Consider the following 20291-nt stretch of genomic DNA (forward strand, 5'->3'; position numbering starts at 1 on the left):
AGAACTTTTCTTTTCCCGACAAGGAAGCCTCAGGTGTTGCAGACTCACTCACATGAGTTTTGTGTTTTCTTTGTCTTTGTGTGTCTTGTTTGTATGTTGCTGAAACAGTGTCTGACATTGCTTGTATCTCGAAAACGCTTAGGTTACTCACGTAACCCCGCATTAAACTTTCGTTTACAAAGACGTGAAACTCACCGAGTGGTCAGGGGTGTTCACTGATATGCTCACACAAAAATCGCTGCAAAAGATGCTTTCCAACAGCTGTTTTAGCATTCGTTGTTAACTTGTGGACCTATTTTCCCAAACGCCTTACACCCGTACATTCTTCCGCTTAGAGCTTGAATAATAAACACTCCAGCCCAGGTGGTGGCGCTAATCCGCCTTTGCCAATTGCAAGAATAGAAACAAAGTTCCCGGCGCGGAGTAATCTAATACATGTCAATGGAGTTGGTAAAAACTACGATAAAACCTGTTGGAATGCGTCTTTTGGAGCGATTTTTGTGTGAGCATACCAGTGAACACCCCTGACCACTCGGTGAGTTTCACGTCTTTGTAAACGAAAGTTTAATGCATTTTAGGAAGGATTGTTCCAGTGCACCATTAAACCCATTGTAGAGGTCTGAGCTGAAACACAAACACGCGAAAATTCTCAGGGCAGCCGAAAATGTCGAAATTTCAGTCAAAACCATTCTATTTCACCATAAACAATCTGAAAACAGGGCTTTAAGTCTAAAATACCGAACTTGTCCTTTAAGAACTTCACAATGATAAATTGTGAAGATCTTGACATTTCGTTAAAGGGGCGTGTCCGTGGCGGCCTGTCAAAGTGTGATATTTCGCCATGAAAAAGCTGTTGTAACTCAGGCATACGATGTCCGATCTGTCACAGACATCATACGTCTGACACGGGTCCTGGCCTGAACACATCAATATAACAACAATCAGTTACAGTCACAGCGCCACCTGCTGCGCACAGGGAGTTTGGCACATCAAAATTCTTTTGAAAATGAACCTATATTTACCCACTTAAATTCATATCCCCTTGGTTCACTGCTTTACTAAGGCCATAGGGTGGCGGTGCACATGCGTGCGAGGGCCCTTCCATCGCTGCTTGCAGCTTTAATTTATTATTATTATTTTGACAGACTTAAACAGGTACTGTTTATTAGACTTAAAGACATAACCACATGTTTTTTATAATACACTCCCTTACAGAAAAAGCACATGTATTTCACATGTGCAAAACACATGTGCTCACATGTGCAAAACACATCTGCTCACATGTGCAATACACATGTGGGCACATGTGCAATACACATGCTCACATGTGCAATACACATGTGATCACATGTGTGTGATTTTGCACATGTGAAATTTAATGTGTGAACACATGTTAAAATCACATGTGACACATGAAAACATGTTAAAATCACATGTAGAACATGTGTTTTGCACATGGGAAATGTGTGCTTTTGGAACACTTTTGTGTGAATCACATGCGAATTCCCATGTGAAACACATGCAAAATCCCATGTGAAACACATGCAGATTCACATGTGAAACACATGCAAATTCACATGTGAAACACATGCAAATTCTCATGTGAAACACATGCAAATTCACATGTGAAACACATGCAAATTCACATGTGAAACACATGCAAATTCACATGTGAAACACATGGGCTCACATGTGAAGCACATGCAAATTCACATGTGAAGCACATGCAAATTCACATGTGAAGCACATGCAAATTCACATGTGAAGCACATGCAAATTCACATGTGAAGCACATGCAAATTCACATGTGAAGCACATGCAAATTCACATGTGAAGCACATGCAAATTCACATGTGAAACACATGCAAATTAACATGTGAAACACATGCAAATTCACATGTGAAACACATGGGCTCACATGTAAAACACATGGGCTCACATGTGAAGCACATGCAAATTCCCTTTCAATTTCACATGTGAAATGTGTGCTTTTGGAACATTTTTGTGTGAATCCCATGTGAAACACATGTGAAATTAGTGGATCACATGTGGCACATGTAAAAAAAAATGGTCACCACATTATGCACATGTGATCACATGTGTTTCACATGGGATTCACACAAAAATGTTCCAAAAGCACATATTTCACATGTGAAATTTATTGTGTGAAAACATGTTAAAATCACATGTGACACATGAAAACATGTTAGAATCACATGCAGAACATGTGTTTTGCACATGGGAAATGTGTGCTTTTGGAACACTTTGTGTGAATCACATGTGAATTTCCATGTGAAGCACAAAAAATTGTCATCACATTATGCACATGTGATCACATGGGTTTCTCATGTGATCACGTATTTTTTTACATGTGAACTTGAGAGTTAAAGTATATAAAGTAGGCCATACAATTGCTTATCATAACCCAGGACTCAAACTCACCCTTTGACCCCAAGGGTAAGCTATAATCTTGCTAAGATGTCGTTGATATAAAATAAAGGCACCATGATGTGACTTTGACATAAGACACATTTTACTGTAAGGAAAAACTGATTCAAATGGAGAATTTATTTGCAAACATACAGAAAATTATAAGAAGTATCCAAACATATTCATAAAACAACAAGTATCAATAAAATGCTGTCCATACAACAACAACTGTATATCTGAGTGTGTGTGTATGTGGGAGAGAGAGAGAGAGAGAGAGAGAGAGAGAGAGATGTGTCTTTATGCATGTCCATTGTTATATGTGCATCAGTCCTCAGATTCTCTTCCAGCAGGCTCCCTGTTTTAGGATAATAAAAAAAAAGAAGATTAGAGCAGTACAAGCATCAGTCTCTCTTGATAGCATTTACTTTTTCTTTTTGAATTTCAGGATTAGCTGTTTTTAGTTGTATGGTCTTTGTAGGAATGGCCACTCGAATGTGGCATCGACGATCGATTATGAAACCATGATCGTGTGGGTTTATTTATTTTTTGTGGTTATGGCAGCATTTGGTTAGCATTACAACTTTTAAATATTGATTATGATGAACTATGCATGTGCATAATGAAACACCTGTTCTTGTCGCAGGTCCTGGCATATACAGGTAGATACAACAATAAAATGCTCACTACTGTTTCACCATGCGAGAATGCATGAGAAAAGTCAGGAATCGATCAAAAGAATCAAAATGCGTGCAGCGTAACGAATCCCCGGTTCTTTAAAGTTTTAATCGGTTCTAAAATGAAACTGATTCTTCATACCCAACCCTAGTAAGTATTGTTATTTGTATTGGTGTATGATCTTACTCTGCACTTATGGCGCTTTTCCATTGCATAGTACCCCACGGTTTAGTTTAGTTTGGGTCGGGTCAGCTCACCTCACTTTGGCGTGGTTAGCTTTTCCATCGAGTTTAGTATCACTTCCTAGTGGGAGGGATTATAGGGGTGTCGTTATATTTGCGCTGCAGACTGTGACATCATACAAGTGAGAGCATCATTGTACATTTCCATACTTTTATTATTTTCTCAGTCCGCCACAAAATTAAAATTGGCCACCACAAATAGATGTTTGCACATCGCGTTTATCACTAACGTTACCTCTGTCTCACATGACAGTTTCTGTTCAAACACTGCGGCGTCAGTCGACGGCGCTCCGCTGAGCCTCAATGAAGTTGAATTTAAGCATATAATGCTGAAGTGCTCGATGTGAATGTTCTGCCAAAAACTGCAAGTTTGGAAAAAACTGTTATGGTGTTCCTGATTCTCAACTTGTGGATGTTTTTCATCGCTAAAAGGGAGTTTGGGAACTTATAGCAGAGCACAGATGACAACATGTTTGCTCGAGACAGCGCAAGCTAGCACAGGTAAAGCTAATCTACATTATAGGATGACGCGATTTTCTCAGACCAATCAGTGATTTACAGTGTTTTCGCATCAAGTTTGGTATCAGCTCGGGTCGCTTTGAACCCCAACCGAGGTGGTACGAAAAAAAGTATCGGGTACTATGTACTGCACCCAATGGAAAAGCGCCAAAAAGTAAGCAGACCCGACCCAAACTAAACCAAACCGTGGGGTACTATGCAATAGGGCTGTCACTTTTTATTCGATATTCGAATATGCATTCGAACATGACGTGAAATATCCGTAGTCGAACTATAAATAAACAATCTGGTTCTTAAAATGCCATGGGTTGCTAGATATTCGAATATATTCGGATACATTGCATGATATTCGAAACCGTTCGAATTTGATTTTTCTCAAAAGTGACAGCCCTACTATGCAATGGAAAAGCAACATTAGAATAGGAATGTAATAGTTAAAAAGAATAATATTTGTGTAAACAAGTTGGTAAACTAGAATTTGCCCAAAACTCACAATATTGTAACATCCTTACCTATTACTAGCTTCACTTTCTCTGTCAGGACTCTGTCTTTGTTCACCAGTGGTCCCTTTTTTCCCTGTGACGGAGCATGTTGTCATTTTTTCTAAGGTGGAAATGGAGTCCATCACAGTTCTGGTGAGTTTCTTGTAATTCTCACACTTTTGGGCATAATCCAAGGTGACTGGGTTCAATTTAGTGACAGATGTGTTCTGTAAAGATAAAAAAAACAATCCTATATTAACAGGCCAGCCAACCTTGGAAAAATATTTTAAATACAATAGTGTAACAACTAAAGGGACAGATGACCCCAAAATAAACATTATTTACCAATTTACCATTATGTTAATCTTCAATATTGTGAGTAAAACCTTACATTCTGTTCATCTTTCAATCTGTTTATATTACTAGGTATTATAGAAATACCTTTCTTTGTGTTCCACAGAGTAACATAAGTGTATGGAATTGAAACGACATAAGGGTGAGTAAATGACAACAGAAATTTCTTGTAAGGGCGGACTTTGCCCTTAAAGGCCTGGAGAACTTTGTAGAATCTTTTGTTGCCCTGAAAGTAATAAGAACAAAACCTATGCTTCTTTAATTTTGCTCAGTACAACTAAGAGACAAACAAAGAATTGTGTTTTGTTTTCTCTTAACTTTTACTGCCTGTCTAAAATATACTTTTTTGCACATTAAAGCAGGGGTGCCCAAACTTTTTTCTACCAAGGGCCAAAAATCCAACCTGACTAAGAGCCGAGAGTTTAAAGTAAATGTTGCTGTGTTATATATTAATATTAAAGTTGCCCTGATTCTCCTAATTTATAAATTTCTAATATTTAAAAAATAAATAAGCAAACATTACTTTGTTGCCAACAATTTCCCGATACGGTACATATCCAGATACAAGGCCACGATACGATGCACATCACAATACTATAATATTTTGAATTACATTTTGTTCAGAATTTAGTTACATTATTATTATTATTATCTGTTTATTATACATTGAATAAGCAGTGTTGTAACTGTTGTGTGTTTGACATTCATTTATTAGCTTTTGGGGTAATTCGTAGAAATACTTTAAGTAATACTTAAATAAAGTTTTTTTACACCAGATTTACAAATATAGTGCCTTACTCTAAGCATTATATTTGTCTCTCATTCAATTATTCTATATCTATGAATATATGTATACACATGCAGTCAAACCTAATACTACTGTATTTAATAGAAGTTTGCAAGTTGTGCAGACCCGTGTGCCCTTTAACTTTAACTCTACATATTCCGGGAGTCATATGCGTATTTTCGATCAACAGCGATTCGTCATGCTACCTTCAAAAGTGCATCCGAATCGATACGGAAGGTGAGGTATATATGCGCGCATCGTCAGGCGTTCATGACGATGTATCTTCGTATCAATATTTTGAACACAGCACTAGTGTTTATGCATAACTAATACAGTTTTATTTTCAAAGGTAACTGAGAAAAGAATTTTGCCAATCATTTTTACATTTACATTTTCCTTTGTCTGTGTGCCACTCCCTCGACCTCCCCATTATTAGCCTATAGTGCAGGGTACCTGAGTTCGTTGAGTTTCGTGATGCACACCTTCAAGTATCCATGTACATTAAAAATAAATGTATTCATTTTAATTCCTTGCATTTAATTTCAATTTACATTTTTGTAATGTACAAATAAAACAAAAAAATTACATTTTAAAAACTGTTTAATTAGAAATATGAACATCTGCGTCAATGATGTTTCCTTAACTCACGTGGCATGACATGCCAAATTAAAGGTCATTGGCCCTAGTTTGGGCACCTCTAAATTAAAGGGATAGTTCCTCCCAAAATGGTCATAATTTACTCACTTCAATGTTGTTACAAACCTGGATACATTTCTTTGTTCTGATGAACACAAAGGAAGATATTTTGAGTAATGTTTGTAACCAAACTGATCAGAGGCCCCATTGACTTCTAGTATTCTTTTTCCTATTATGGAAGTCAATGGGGCCTCTGATCAGTTTGGTTACAAACATTACTCAAAATATCTTCCTTTGTGTTCATCAGCACAAATAAATGATGCAAGTTTGTAACAACAGGAGAGTGGGTCAATTTCCCTAATTTTATTTTTGGGTGAACTATCCCTTTAAGCAAGTGAATGTAAACAAAACAGGTTCTGTTTTATTTGGCTTACCTTTCATTGCTTTGCAGTTGAGTGTGAATCATCCACTATCTGAAAAAGAAGTGTATGGAGTGTTGAGGTCAGCAGTATTTTAAAAAATGATTATGAAAAATTGCACATCTATCAGCTGTTTACAAACCCAGGTATTGCTAGTGCAGGAGTTTTTAAAAGGTATGAAAGCTAGTACCCCATATGATAAAGTTTTAGCGAGGGACCCGTTTCCTAAAGTTTTTATCCATATTTTGTAAAGAAACATTGTAATTATGTTTTCAGCAATTTTTTTACAAACTTAAATAATTTGCTACTACTGTGTATACGTTTACCATTTTTGATTTGTCTTTTTCCTTTTAAAATTTGCTGGGGAATCTCTTACTGTATGTTCACACCGCCGCCGACTTGAGCTTCCAAAGTAACCGGAAGTCATTCATTTACAATAAAAGCTGACTTCTATCAGCTGCAAGGAGCGTCAAATCCATCGGCGTCGCCTTTTGAGCGACCAGAGCATCAATCAAAAAGTTGAAAGAAGCTCAACTTTATTGTAATGAGGTATGACGGGGTTCAGCGATTGAAAGTTACGACGATACAGTTTACATGCACCCTAAACACTGCAATCTGATTTAAATGTTCGTTTACATCTACATTATATAGAATCCGAACCGACAGTCTGCACAAGCACACCGCCAGCGTTGCCAGACTCGCATATCAAAACCATCCGAATGGATGTTCAAAACTAGCCCAAAAGCCCACTGACTATTCACAGCCCAAATACCAAGAACTAAGCAACGAAATAATTTATTCTTTAACCCGCAGAAAAAACAACTGCTGGAAACAGTTTAAACAGTAGCCCAAATCTAAACTCGAAAAAAAGCAGAGGACTTGGCCACGCTACGCTGCGGACAGCATCTCTCGTCGAGTTCACGCTTTATCTCTGGATAAAAGTTAAAACTGAGTTAGAAAGTTGTTCTTAAGAAGTTTTCAGATATAGGTAATGAAAACACACATTTTAAAAGGCACAACGCTATATTAATTACTTTAAGTAGCCTAATGTTTTAAAAGTACACATAAACGCTGCAGAATTTAGTACATTGCGTGCACAGCGTGTGACCCTATTAACGTTACGTGATGCATTACCTTGTTGTTGCATGTTTCTGTGATGAGAATCATGTGATATAAGAGGTAAATAAATATAATACGTGAACTTGGAGCACAAATGTTCAGCGCATGTGCACAATGTATTTTTGCATCCGATTTAGAAAATACTATGATTCACGCGTTTACATGCATACTTTTCTCCTGCTGATCGGATCACAGATCGGAGTACACCACTTCAATACGATCCAATTTGCATCCGATTGTCCTCAATCATATTGATTAAGGTGTTTACATGACGACTTTTCAATACGATTGAGCCATCAATATGATTACAAACGGATTATTTGGTTGCATGTAAACGTACCTAATTTGGGGTGATACCGGGTTGCATATTCACCTTATGGTTTGAAGGAGTCTCATCCTCTTCGTTATCATCTTCCTCACGAGCAAATGTAGCCTTACAAAACACCAAAGCACATTTAATAGGACAGAGGACACATGAGAGTAATATATGAAAAGATATAAGAAAAGAGACAAAATGAGAGCATGACAAAGGAAATGTATTAAATATTTGATTTGAAGGACAATATCTCTCAATTATAGCATAACATACCATTTGTTTTGATGTCCACATTTTGTGTGTCTTTAACCACTGACTGGTACTCTGCCTTTTTTTACCCAAGGCTCTCTGTATTGAGTAAAGCAAAAGTGATTATACAACAGTATCTTGCAGAGTATAAAATAATAACATAAATGAAAGCATCAAAATATTTATAGACTTTCCTTTTTAATAAAGGAAATTTATTTGTTAAAAATAAGTTAGCTGATTAACTTAAACCTATTTCTGTCAGATGAACTTTCCTATCAGCAAGGAATCACCTCAAAAATACATTGTTGTAGATATTTTTGCTATCAAACGACATTGTTTTTTTTACAACTTTACTCACAGGTTGTGGTTTTATAACGTGTATCAATTCGGAGATCGGTCCTATCAGACTGCTGTGCAAGCGCTGGTCTGAGTTCAGTTTAAGGCGCGTTTTGTTATATTTCCCATTTATGTTAGCTCTGATAGCTCAACATTTAAAAATAGCAGTCTGCGTAGCATGTTAAACATGACTTATCAAATAAACATGTTTACCATGAGGCGACTTAAAACCTATAAAAGTTAAATAAACGAATTAAATGAAATTCACTTACCGTTCACGTTGAGTATTTGTGCTGGAAACGCTTTCCAACCGCCTTTAGGCGGTTTGTTCCTCGTTGTCCACAAGACCAACCGTCTTTGGGTCACTTAACATTTATTGTCCTTCGCATATTTATCCAAACCAACTCTTACATGGTTTTCTTTTATCCATTTAATGAGCAAGGTTCAACTTGTTTCGTCTTATTTACCTCAGACAGCAAGTTGCAACGGATAAAGAGCGCGAATCACATTAAACCAGATCAACTGACAGACGTACAACGTCAAAGTTCCGCGAGAGCGATTTGAAAGCAGACTCCTCGAATCGCTGTCGCGATACTTTGACGTCATCGTCAGCCTGTCAGTTCTTTTGGCGCCGTATGAAGTCGAAAAAGCCTTTTGACTGGATGATCTGGATGAATGAATACGACAGACTGTAAAAAAAAGATGAATACACAGAACAGATTGGAACCGCCTTGAAAAAAAGAGGAGTGTGTGCGCGTGTGTGCCTGCGTGCGTGTGTGCTTGCGCATGCTCACTGGGATTGGTTAAATGCGGATCAATATACCCCTTATTTGCACAGCAGAGCCATCAAATAATTCTGTGTTCCTTGGATATGCAAGATTGCAATTAATGCATATTTTTTTTTCATGATAATGCACTGTAACTAACAGGGTGGCTTTTTTCCAGGTTGATGATGACAAGGTGATGACACAAAGGAGCTTCCATTGCCTTTATTGCAACTAGGACTGACAATAATGTCTGCAAACCCTTCTCCAAATATTACAGTCTTTCTGAATTGCTAAAACACGTTTTTTGAAACCATCACTCATTTTCTCAAAACCTTAAACACAAATCCCAATTTTAAACAAAATTCACAGAACCCCTGACTCTTCTAGCAAAATCAAACAATTCCTTCAAAACCATTTCACTTGTACTCAAAATCAAACTAAGCTTTCAAATCATACACACATAAGTCTATAATATAAAACACTACAAGCATCCATTAGACACTACCTTAAAAAATGTAAAACACAACATCCAGGACATCTGCTTACAGAAATACATGTTTATTGTACATAACAACACACTTGACAAATACTGTTAAAAATCTCTATTACTGTAATCACACAAGTTTAGTTCAGTGAATATAGCGAATACTTTACTGTAAGTACTTCAAGTAATAGTAAGTTTTCAATATTACTGTAAGCAGCACTTGTATTTTGTAAAAAGTCAGCAATCCAACTGCAAATTTTGCCAATTGCATCGTCTCTGGTGTCCTTTTCTTCCTCATACTCTTCATCTTTCTCTCAGACTGTTTCCAATCCACACAATTGGTAAAAAATACCATTAGATAAAAGTGTGTAGAATTTTGAGTTGTTGTGTTTACTCGATGATAACGGTGTTTTAGTTGTGTTCAACTTTTGCCTGCCTGTGTTTAGCATTTATAAAACAAGTGCATTGCAGTGTGAAATGTGTGTTTTAGTGAGAAGTTTGTGTTTAGAATTTTGCAAAAAGAGTGCATGATTTGACAAATGGGTTTAGGCCACTATGAATTTGGTTCAGAGATTGGGGTTTAGTGTTTTAGCAATTCAGAAAAACTGTAAGTCTTATTCTATTACAACATTGCCACCTGCCAGCAACCAAATATCTGTTTAAAAATATGTTGTCAATTTTTGTAAATAGATCATTTTGTCAAAATAAAGATTTAAAAAAATCTGCCACCTTATTTGTGTGTATATTGCCTTTATGCAGATTTCAAATGTATTTATATAATTTATCATTGGAACCAAAGTACACATTATCACACTTGTTGATGCGCAGTAAAGCCGAAAGTTGATGTTTACGCAAACATTAGCCTACTTGTGGTTTGGTAACATGTGATCCACATGTTGAAACTATTGCATTATATAAGACATTTCTCACATGTGCTTTATGTTATAACATGTTCCACATGTGCGCTATTATGTTGCAGCATGTGGTGAGATGTTGTTCACAAGTGGTAATATTGTCCACATGTGAGCACATATTTTCCAGATGTGAGCATAAATTGTCCACATGTGAGCACATATTGTCCACATGTGAGCACATATTGTCCACATGTGAGCACATATTGTCCACATGTGAGCACATATTTTCCACATGTGAGCATAAATTGTCCACATGTGAGCACATGTTGTCCACATGTGATAACATGTGATAACATGTGGTCACATGTGACCACATGTGAACAACATGTGAAAAACATGTGAAATGCATGTGCTTTTTCTGTAAGGGCTTAATATGGGGTGGCCAGTCAAATGTCACTGGGTAAAGTGCACAATGAATTGTCTGTTGTTTAAGTAAAGAAAATTGCGATAAACTCTTATTGCAATGCGACTCTGAAGAATGAGAATGAAATGTGAGGGTTTTTCTCACTTTGGTGAGATTCTGTATATGAATATACTACATATGAATATCATTCTTATGAACAAATTATTAAGAGCAAGTTAATGTACCTCAGTTTTACATTTAAATTGTTTTTTTTATTTTTATTATTTGCAGTTCCTGTTCAAATGTATGTTCAGTATGATTGTTTTGATAGAAGTAACAAAGATACATTTCCAGTTTTATTATTACTTATTTTTCAGACATTCTTCTTAAAATACACTCACCTAAAGGATTATTAGGAACCACACTGTCTTACAAAACAAAACATACATAATTAGCTCCACTTGTTTACGCTAGTGTGTCTAATACAATTAAAAGCATCTACGTGCAAATGTAGGTCGCAACCTACTTACCGGTCTCACAACCTCTCCAACCAGGCTACACAGCTTTAAACCACGACAGAATAAAATGTAAGTTTCATCAGTACCATGGCCGGGAACACTCCGCGTTTCACATCAAGCATGAATTAAACACACGAGCCGAGCCAAACAAACACTCACAGCGTTTTAAATCAAGCATGAATTAAACACATGAGCTCAAACAAATGAGCACGACAAACGCAACATCTCTCCCCAACCAAGAGTATGTCTTTGAGCTGCCGCCATTGAAGTTAGAGCCATTCATAAACAGCTCCTTGGTCAGCGATTGGTGGCGCGATCCATGACGTCAGACCCTTAGGCCCGCAGATTGACAGATGGATCGTCAAATCAGAATCCAAACCTGAAACACAGCATACAGACACGCACACATATACAGCAACAACAACAACAACAAAAACAATTGCATAGCACAGCATACGTAACACCCCCCCCCCCTTAAAACTAAACATAAAGTAGCTTTATATAGATAAAGTATCAGCAATAACATTCTGTGAACTTTTTTATGCTTTATGATTAAGTTATAGCTCTGCACAACCAACGACCAACGCATAAGGCGTTGATTGTGATTGTACATTCTGGCCAAAAACACCAAGGGATTGTGGTCAGTGTAGACAGTAATGGGCAGAACCGATGACTCCACATAAACCTCCAAATATTGTAAAGCCAAAATCAAACCAAAAGCTTCCTTCTCGATGGTAGAATAATTTCGTTGATGTCGATTTAATTTTCAAGAGAAGTAGCAAACTAGATGCCCTAAACCAAAAGCATCATCTTGAAGAAGCACGGCTCCAATGCCTGAAGCACTAGTGTCCACTTCCAGTTTAAAAGAGCGTGTAAAATCTGGGGCAGCAAGAACAGGCACTAGTTAGCAAAAACTTTACACCTTCAAAAGCATGCTGACACGCGTCAGTCCAAATAAAAGCATTTGCTAGACTTAACAAATTGGTCAAAGGATGCACTATGGTAGAGATGTTTTGACAGAAACTTCTGTAGTACCCACCCCTACTTTTTGCCAAAGTTATCGTTGCTTTACCAAACTCACACTTGGACAGATTAATTGTTAAGGAGGCGTCAGCTAACCTTTCAAAAACAGTCAGAAGAACAGTCAAATGTTCAAACCAATCAGACGAATAAATCACTAAATCATCTAGATATGCATTAAAATTTTTAACTCCTGACAGTACAATGTTTACCAGCCGCTGAAAAGTGGCGGGTGCATTTCGCAGGCCGAATGCAATGACCCGGTACTGTAGGAAGTAATCCGGTCTAACAAAAGCTGAAATTTCTGCCGCTCGAGCGGTCAATGGCACTTGCCAATACTCTTTCAGCAAATCCAATTTCGTCACAAATTTAGCAGAACCCAAGTTATCAATGCAGTCTTCCATTCTAGGAAGTGGATAGCTATCTGGTACAGTCACAGAATTTACTTTTCTGTAATCTGTGCAAAAGCGAAATGTACCATCGGGTTTCGGAACAAGAAGGCAAGGTGAACTCCATGGACTGTAGCTAGGTTCAGCCGTTTTTTTTTTCAACAAATAATCCACCCCAGTCTTCATCACAGAGCGCTTGAAATTTACTCTATATGCATGTTGTTTAATGAAAGAACTACACGTCACTTGAATATCATGCTGAAACACATGAGTTTGAGTCGGCACATCACCGAACAACATAGGAAATTCTTGGATTAATGTCATAATATCCTGTTTTTGTGACTCAAGCAAATTCTCAAGGTTTTCTGGCAAGTTCTTTAAAACTTCAGAATTTGAAAGTCTACCACCCATTGACAAATCATTACGAAGTGTAACACCATCATCGGTATAACACTCACCAGAAGGTGGCAGCAACATCTCATTCACTGCAGTGGAGTCAGGCCCAGCAAGGACAGCAGCGGCTAAAACCTGGTAGAAACAAAAGGCTTCTCATGCCCCCCTGAAACTTTCTCAGATACCTTGCGATCAGGCATGTGGATCACAAAATCAGTCTCGCTCAATCTCTTAGAGTTCTTATATGGACCAGAAAAATGAGCAGTCAAAACTGATCCAACAACCCGTCCTTCACTATTTTCAACGGGCCTCGAACAGTATGACCAAAACCAAGTCTGCAGGACTAAACCCCAGAGATTCTTGAGTTGCTTCCCGAACTGCAAACAGCACAAATGGTACTCCTTCATCCCATTCTTTCCCAGAGCTTAGATAATACTTTCTCAAATTGACTTTAACGTCTTATGAAAACGTTCAATAGCACCCTGATTTTCAGGATGATATACACTTGAAATTCGATGTGTGATGCCCAAAGTTCTTAACACTTGTCTAAAAACGTTAAAAAGAAAATTTGTCCCCTGATCTGTTTGCACGATTTTTGGCAACCCAAATGTAGTAAAAAATTTGAGCAAAGCTTTTATAACAACAGGTGCAGTTATTTTTCTTGTTACGTCCCTCGTTAGTTAGATGTTATTTTTCTTAATGGGACAGCTTCCGGAATTTGTGATTTCGGCAAGGGACCAACACAATCCAAGATTATGTGTTCGAATGGATCGCAAATAACAGGAATCTGAACTAATGGAGCTGGTGGAATCTTTTGATTGGGCTTACCCATCATCTGACATTCATGACAAGTGCTGCAATACTGAGAGACATCCCTTTTCAAACCAGGCCAGAAAAAAATGCTTAAGAATGCGGTCACACCCAAATTACCTGCTAACTCATGGTCATGTGCCAAACTCAACACTTGTTTACGGTAAACAGTAGGCAAAACAATCTGGCACACAACCTCCCACTCATGCTCCACATCTGGATTAGGACGCCATTTCCTTAACAGCAGACCATTTTCAATCACGTATTCTACTAAACTGGTTGAATCAGATTTTGTACTTTCAGCAGCAGAAAAACAATAAGTTAGTGACACGTCTTCTCATTGTGTGATCTTAATTTGTTCATGAGAAATGGGTTCAGCTAACAATTCAGTCTCAGCAACAGCATTAAAAGAATATTTTGTCCTGCCGAACATCTTCAGCATCCTTTTTCTCTAACCCTGAACTTTCTTCAGTAAACACAGGTTACATAAAAGAGTCAGACAGAACTATGTCATTTCCAATTCTGCGTTTTTGAGCACGAGTAACAACATTAGCAGCAAATACCTCTTGAAAATGATCAGAGATGTCATCAGCATGGATAAAACAGTCAGGTTTATCAATAACTTCTGGCACAGGTGACACTTTACCTCCTGCCAATTCATTTCTACGGATGAATGTAAAGCTATTAACATGAAAGGAAGAACGTATCCCAACTTTAACAAAACCTGAAACTAGGTCATTCTGTAAGTGTATCTGATGCAACGGGACCTTTATTACAACCATTTAAATCCCTTGAACTAATACACTTGACCCACAAGACATCCGTTCCGACAACAGAAGTACATCAGCTATTACAAACGATTGGATTGAGCCTGTATCCGTCAGGATTTGTACATCTTTTTGCTCCTCAGGTTTACCATTTAAAGAGATTAAACCATTCATCAAGAATGGCTTAAACCCTGCATCAATCTCATCCTTCTCTAGAACAGTTTCAGACACAGCCTTTACAAAACTAACAGGTTTTACCCGTCCTTGCTGATTCTTGCGCTTAAGCATCAGGCCAGGGCCGGCCCATCCAACAGGCAATATAGGCGATTGCCTGGAGCCCCGCGACGAGACAAGGACCCTCCATGTTTAAAAATTATTTTGTCATTGCACAAATCTCATAAACGCGATCAGCAGACAGTATGCGCTGCATGCACAAGGACCTTATTGATTAAAATAGGGATCACAATGACGGTAGGTGAAAAAAATCCACAGGAATTGAACAACAGGATAAATTCCCCCACAACAGTAAAATGTAAAATTACATTAAAAAATTACAGTAAAATTACAATAAATACAACACCTTAGTATAAGTAAAGACATAAAACATTACAAAATAAGAACAGAGTGGGCTAATTTGCATAATGTTAATGACGCAATGGCGCTTGCGGAGGTGTGTCTCATTGCTCATGCTTGGAAATGAAACGTTTTGGATCATGGGTAATGCAGTATCGTCGTATAACAACGCAATGTTTACGTTACATCTTTCAATAAAGATAAAACAAGACTTATTTTAGTGAGGTTGCGGTGGTAGGCTTTGGCAAACCATGATACGCTACTGTACTCGGTCTGAGATACCTCCCATTCAAACCATTTTCCTCCGGCATCGAGACGGCCGTGACCGTCAAATCAACGAACAGAGGGCGGGCTGAGAGCCGTGACGTAGACGTTAAGCGGCAGCGCCGAATGTACGGTTGTGGACATGGAGGCACAGAAAGCTATTCACTTTGTTGTGGAGAACCGGCACTTGCCAACTTTAGCTCGAACAAGAAGAGTGTTTGTTAAACATTTTGAATGGAGATTATGTTGTTGCCCCACTCCCGACAGGTTTTGGGAAAAGTTTAATTTATAAACTATTACCGATCGTCATAGAGAAACTGTGTGCAGCACAGCTTGACGTGCACAACAATCAAGAAATCATGGAAGGGAATTTCATTGTTCACAGTTAATGGTGGAGGACGCGTGGTTAAACATTCTTTGGTGACGTTCCTGATTAATCAGAAAATAAGGTAGGAAGATTTAATTTACATGTGGTTATGGCTGTCTGGTGGAAGAGTTTGAGAGGAGAGAGGGGCGTTCCTCCACTTAGATGTGAGTGGAAAGACACCGTAAGGATAGTGTTTACCTAGCTCTGGTCCGATTTACTTAACATAATCTGCAAAAGTCGTTCACAGCCATGTTAACTTTGGTATTTCGCTCGATGGCTTTGTTTTCACATCATACGTGTATTTTACAGCAGAAATTCGATGCGGCTGAGCCGGCGCATAACGCACATCATAACCAAACGTTATCTGATTGGCTTACGTCTAGACCAATGATTTTAAACTTCAGACAAGCCCCTCCCACTAGAAGAAAAACGATTGTCAATTATGCCCAACCAGACTCTTGTCTATGAAGCAAAGCAAAATAGCAGAGGATGATATTACCAGGCTACCTTTTAGCAGAGGTGGAAAGTAACAAATTACATTTACTCACATTACTGTAATTGAGTAGTTTTTTTGGGTACTTTTACTTTTTTAAATAGTTTTTAAAATCTGTACTTTTACTTTTACTTAAGTATGTTTTGTTTAAAGTATTTTACTACGCTACATTTTAAATCATATCTGTTGCCGAGTAAAAAAATATTTAAAAAAGCAAAGTGATAAAGACGTGCAACGGATGATTGATGGGCGGGGGAACGCGAAAAAAGAACCATGGAGACGGACGAGACAGGCGCGTGCTAATGCAGACCCGCCTCAAATCTTATGAAAGAAACCCCAGCCATATTTAAGCGACCATTTTCCACTGACACAAAGCGAGTGTTTCATTCCTATGAAAGATTCATGCTCTTGAGTACGAAATTGCTGACCGGGTTTTTACCGCTCATTTGCACAACGCGTTTTTAAAACCATGCACATTATTTTCCGAGGTCTAGCAGCTTTGCGTCAAGTCAAACACAACTTCAGAACATCCTCGAGAATGCGCAGGTCATTAGACATTGCACAGAGAGAGAGAGAGAGAGAGAGAGAGAGAGAGAGAGAGAGAGAGAGAGAGAGAGAGAGAGTGAAAGAAGAATAAAGGTCTGACATCAGGTACCCAGCTCAGGGAAGCTAGAAGACAATAAACATGTCAAAAGTATATAGGCACTCATCTCAACATTATATGCTCATTTAAACTATATATAGTTTAATAAAATAATGTTTGTTACCAGAAATACATCAATTACAACCTTACTATAGTGATTGTATTTACTAGCTGCTGACCACCTTCAAAAGTTCATAATTTACATGTAAAAATCATTAAACAATTCCATAAAAGTTTCTTAGTTTAAAAAGCTTTTTATTTTATTAACTTTTTGTTATTGCACTTTAATTGTTAAGATGTTCCTACAATTAAAAACAACTAGTTTGAGATTTATATTCCCTTGTCGTTTTTGAACTATACTAGAATCCTCCACCTCTCCCCGCTGTAAAAAAAAGTTACTTTTACTCTGAGTAAAGTTAAAATGACTTACTTTTTACTTTTACTTGAGTAGATTTTTAGACCAGTAACTTTACTTTTACTTAAGTAAAATATTATTAAAGTAACTTTACTTTTACTTGAGTACAATATTTTATTACTCTTTCCACCTCTGCCTTTTAGGAGCTGAAGAGAAAAAGAGAAAAGCAGAGAAAGAAAGGCAATAACAAGGTAATGGTAGGCATATTTTCTGCTTTACATTGTTTAATGCCTATATATGCTAATTTAAAAACATTAGAAAAATGTCCATCACCCTTTCTAAATTAACCCACATGAAAAAAGACTATAATTTACTGCAGTAAACTCTATAGTAAAATTCTTAAATACAAAAAATATACTATAGTGGGGTTCAAAAACAGTATACAGAATACTGTATCACCCTATAGTAATTATTTTGTATTAATATCCATGATATTTGTATAGCTATACGGTACTGTAGTTCTGTTGCACTACAGTTGTTGCACTAACAACATTGCTTAATATGTTGCACTTAATAAAAACTTCTATACACTTAAATATATACATTTTAATTTTTGTCTGTTTTAATTTCACTTGTCAAATTGCATTGCTATGAAATTTTTTAAACCAGTGAGGCCCATTTTCAAGATCTTGCCTAGGGCCTCAAAACCCCAAGGGCCAGCCCTGCTTTAGGCAATCTGAAATAACGTGTCCCACCTTGTGACAATAGAAACATTCTCATGTCTCTTTCAAGGCTTTGAACCGGTTCACGGAACGAAAACCAGAAACTTTGATGTTTTGCAAGGAACAGAAACGAAACCAGAAACTTTCCAAAAATATATGTTCCGGAACATAATCGTTTATTGAAAATAATGGTAACCGGTTAACTCCTGGGGTCCAAAAACTTGCCGCTGCGTTTTGACGTGTTTTCTCCTTATCATGGCGGAATCAACTTAAAATACTCCATCATTAATAATCATACACTTACGTGTTTGACATCATTTAAAACTGTGAAGGGTCTTCTTTAATTTGTGTACATTCACAGTAAAAATAGATCTTTGTGTTTTTTGTCAAATAAAGAAAATAAACAAGGTGCGCATTCAGACATTTCTGTCTCCGCCAGTTGTCTCTCAAAACACGTAGCAAAAATCAATTGAAACTCTGCGAATACTCGTCACACAAACATGATACACATATCCAAAGAAAGCCTGAAATGTCTACTTTTAAACAAGCTAATTATAATCAAAAACAAATATTGCCTGTTTATATAATCTGCATTGAAGTAAAAAGAGTACTGTTTTTCAATTCAATTCAATTTTATTTATATAGCACTTTTCACAATAGTTAATTGTTTCAAAGCAGCTTTACATTAATAGATTGATGAAAAGCATAGAAAAACGAGCATAGTAATAATGTAACGTATACAGTAAAGTAGTAAGTTAAGCCAAAGGTGGCGGACTCTCCCCTAAAAAACCCCTAGGAGAAAAACCCTCCTGGCTAGTCCAGGGGAAAACTCCTAGGAGGGAAAAAACCCTTGATATATATATATATATATATATATATATATATATATATATATATATATATATATATATATATATATATATATTTATATATATAAATATATATATATATATCGGGGTATGTGAACGGGTAAGCCAATTAAACTGGTTCCGTGTGGTCGCTGGTCAGGCAACGGCTGGGCATCTCGTAGAAGGACGGTCAGTAGATCAACGGTGTGATGACATTCACGATTGCAGGAACTGGGTCTGTTTGTCTCATTGTCCTCAGGGTCGAGGACGAGACAGGGAGAGAGAAACAGAATCCTATTAGCGTAGGGGCTGTTCACATGTAATGCAAGTGTCATACAGTATAGTGGTTTAAGTCAGCTCGGTTCCAGACAGGCTAACTATTGCTGCAAAAGTATATTACCCAATATGAGGTATGTGAGTGCTTTGTTCTAGACAAACTAACTATTGCGGGATAAGTATATTTACTGGACATTTTATGTGAATGCTTTTTTAAAGAAGAATGTCTTAAGTTTAGTTTTAAATTGATTGAATGTGTCTGATACTCGAACATTATTTGGTAAATCATTCCAGAGCTTAAGGGCTAAGTAGGAGAAAGATCTACCACCTTTAGACACTTTTGATATTCTAGGGATCATTAAGTGGCCAGAATTTTGTGATCGCAGTGTACGTGATGGATTGTATTCTGACAGTAATTCTTTAATATACGAGGGTGCTAGGCCATTTAAGGCTTTGTAGGTGATTAGTAATATTTTAAATTCTATGAGATTTTCCTGGCTAAGCTCATTATCTCTAATGCGGTCATGCCCACAGGCGGTACCCACTGTTCACATGGTAATGAACAGATGGACAGTTCAAACAATATCAAACAAAGCATAAAGTTTGATCAGATTTAAAGACTTTATCGCATGTTTGGATGATAAACTTTATACACACACGTGAGGAATATCTTCATTTATGTCTGGACAATGAGGAAGAGAAGCGTTTATCTTTAACATTACCTAAGAAGAAGAACAATGGAAGATGTACAGGAGGAGGATATATTCCTGAAGTAAATTTA

The 20291-nt window shown here is 37.3% G+C and overlaps 1 protein-coding gene and 2 long non-coding RNA genes across 12 annotated transcripts in view; 2 read left to right on the forward strand and 1 right to left on the reverse strand.

Moving 5' to 3' along the window:
* LOC135785316 (NXPE family member 3-like) overlaps positions 1-20291 on the forward strand; it is a 111300-nt gene that overhangs the window by 4483 nt on the left and 86526 nt on the right. For 5 of the 7 annotated variants that reach the window (XM_065294691.2, XM_065294690.2, XM_065294687.2 and 2 more), the window contains exon 2: positions 17868-17915. The exons of 1 other annotated variant lie outside the window; for it this stretch is intronic. The gene's annotated coding sequence lies outside the window, so the exon portion shown is untranslated. Of the gene's footprint in view, positions 1-17867; positions 17922-20291 lie in introns of all 7 variants that reach the window. One more of the 7 variants, XM_065294689.2, reaches the window with a different exon arrangement.
* LOC135739445 (uncharacterized) lies at positions 1983-9516 on the reverse strand. 3 transcript variants are annotated; one of them, XR_012335694.1, is made up of 7 exons: positions 8837-9516; positions 8253-8327; positions 8037-8096; positions 6560-6598; positions 4379-4575; positions 3363-3408; positions 1983-2785 (listed from the first exon to the last, which is right to left on the reverse strand). It is a non-coding gene; the product is annotated as an uncharacterized lncRNA (long non-coding RNA). The 3 variants fall into 3 exon arrangements; XR_012335695.1 differs by lacking the exons at positions 3363-3408; positions 8837-9516 and adding an exon at positions 8587-8797; XR_012335693.1 differs by lacking the exon at positions 3363-3408 and having other exon boundaries at positions 1984-2785; positions 8837-9027.
* LOC135739446 (uncharacterized) lies at positions 4407-11085 on the forward strand. Of its 2 annotated transcripts, XR_012335696.1 has the most exons (5): positions 4407-4501; positions 4809-4844; positions 6577-6626; positions 9510-9607; positions 10428-11085. It is a non-coding gene; the product is annotated as an uncharacterized lncRNA (long non-coding RNA). The 2 variants fall into 2 exon arrangements; XR_012335697.1 differs by lacking the exon at positions 6577-6626 and having other exon boundaries at positions 4418-4501.

Source organism: Paramisgurnus dabryanus, chromosome 22, assembly GCF_030506205.2.
Source record: "Paramisgurnus dabryanus chromosome 22, PD_genome_1.1, whole genome shotgun sequence".
Classification (NCBI taxonomy): domain Eukaryota; kingdom Metazoa; phylum Chordata; class Actinopteri; order Cypriniformes; family Cobitidae; genus Paramisgurnus; species Paramisgurnus dabryanus.